We start from the raw sequence: 2500 nt of genomic DNA on the forward strand, positions 1-2500 counted from the left end.
CATACTGGAGTACGGCCTATATATATTGGAAGGTTTGGAGGTGATGTACAGGAATTATATATTAGAAAAAATAATCAGGTACTCAGATGTCTGGATGGTTGTACATTTACAGATTTTTATTCATATGTCATGTTTTATAAATTAGCGCTTTCACCTTCTCTTGTAGGGTCATCAAATTTGAAAACCCTACAAGACTAGGTGAAAGCGCTAATTTATAAAACATGTGACATATGAGTTCATTGAATGAGAGTAAGTATCTGGGTCGATTCGTTCTACAAAGCCATTCCAGGCTTCAGTTAAATGAGCGAAGCAAGTTAAAGAAGCCAGAAGCACATGGTTCTGAGTCCATCTCCTCTGCGTGTCACTTTACGGTGTATCTACTCTCGTCTCGAGTTCACCAAAGTTTTGTGGGTGGATTTGGTTGACGGAAACTGAACCAAAAAAGCACGTTGTATAGGTGTGTGTGTGTTTGAGAGAAAGAGACTGTGTATGTGGTGTGTGTGTGTGTGAGAGAGAGAGACTGTGTGTGTCAATGAGAAAGAGAGAGACTGTGTGTGTGTGGCGTATGTGTGTGTGGTGTATGTGTGTGTGGTGTGTGTGTGTGGTATATGTGTGTGTGGTGTGTGTGTGTGGTGTATGTGTGTGTGGTGTATGTGTGTGTGGTGTATGTGTGTGTTTGTGTGTGTGAGAGAGAGAGAGAGAGAGACTGCGTGTGTGGTGTGTGTGTGTGTGTCTATCTCTGTCTGCCTGTGTGTGCATGTGAGTGCGTGTGCCCCAACATGGCCGCAGTCTAATGTCTGAAACAAATAAAAAGAAAAAGTTTTTATGTGTGCATTGGTGTGCACGCACTTGTTTGCGCGCGCGTGCACTTGTCTGTCTGCACGCGCGCGCGTGCGTGTGTATAATAAAGGCGAGAAGGGGAGACAAGCGAGCGGAAGAACTTTTAAAGGAAGAGAGAAAGAAACACGGTGAATGGAGAAACGAAAAGAAGGGACAGTGATTGGCCGAGTGCATCGTGGTTTGAGGGTGCAAGTGAGAGTGTGAGTGAGAATATAAGTATCTGAGTGAGTGGAAGGGTATGTAGCCGTGCGAGTGAGGGTGTGAAAAAATATTTGAGTGAAAGACTGGAAGCATGGTTGTTTGAATGAGTGAAGAATTATTTGAGAGATTGAATGAATGAATGATGTGATTAAACGTTTGCGTGAGTGAGAGAGTGAGTGAGTGAGTGAGTGAGTGAGTGGAGGTGTGTCTGTTCAAGTATAATTTTGTATGAAAAGCACAGGTGTGACTGTGTGGTAAGAAGGTTGCTTTCCAATCACATGGTTCCGAGTTCCGTCTCACTGCGAGGCACCTTGGTCAAGTGTCTTCTACTATAGCCTCAAGCCAATTAAAGCCTATGTGTGTGTGTGTGTGTGTGTGTGTGTGTGTGTGTGTGTGTCTCCTACCGCTACTTGACGAGCGGAGACGGTTTGTTTACGTCCTCGTAACTTAGCAGGACAGCAAAAGAGATCGTTACAATAAGTACCAGGGTTTAAAACAAAGCCCTGCATGGCCGCAGGTTGATCAGTGAAACTAGAAAAGGGTCAAAGGTTGAGGGGACAAAACTGTATAGATATCTGCAGGTGAGTGAGTGTCTAAGTGAGTGCTCGAGGTGTGAAGCATGGGAGCATTGAGTGAGCGGTTAAGGGGGTAAGATTTTGGAGGAAGTAGGTGAGTGAGTGTTTATGCAAATTAGCGAGAGAGTGAAATATAAGAGTGTTTGCATAAAGGTAAGTTCATGCGTGTGTATATTTGAGCTGAGACGTTAAACGAGAGTTTGAGTGAAGGGTGAGTCAGTGTTTAACTGAGAGAGTGGTTGTGTGAGTAAGCCTTAGAATGGAGGAGGGAGAGAGCACGAGGGTGTGGTGCAGCCACTTGAGTGTGAAGTGGAGTGATTGAGTATTGCGATGAGTGGGTTGGTGTATTCGCATTGTGAATTGAGTGATTGAATTGTGGGTTTGAGAGTGTCGGTATTTCATTTGTTTTTGTTGAGCAGTGGTGTGAGTGTAGCTGCTTGAGGTATGATGAGGATGAGGGAGAGGGAGAGGGGGGTGAGGGTGCGCATGCTTTAATGTTGAGGGTCGAATGAGAGAGTGAGTGAGAGTTTGAATGAATGAAGAGAGACGGAAGGAAAGAGTGGACGAAAAGAAAAAGGGGAAGATTGAGAGAGAGAGAGAGAGAGAGAGAGAGAGGGGGGTGAATTATGAAGAATGAGTGAAAGTTTTCGTATGAGTGTGTGTGTTTATAAGTGTGGGAACAAGTGAATGCGTGAGTGGATGTATATGTGAGTGTGTGCGAGTGAGTGTGTGTGCGTATGTTTGGGTAAGTGTGTGTATGAGTGCCATTATAAGAGAGTATATGCGAGTGTGAGATGTGTGTGTGTGTGTGTGTGTGAGAGAGAGAGAGAGAGAGAGAGAGAGAGAGAGAGAGAGGGGGGGGGGAAAGATAGCAAATGGGAGGA

This window comes from Octopus bimaculoides, chromosome 11, assembly GCF_046866305.1.
Source record: "Octopus bimaculoides isolate indiv1 chromosome 11, ASM4686630v1, whole genome shotgun sequence".
Taxonomy (NCBI): domain Eukaryota; kingdom Metazoa; phylum Mollusca; class Cephalopoda; order Octopoda; family Octopodidae; genus Octopus; species Octopus bimaculoides.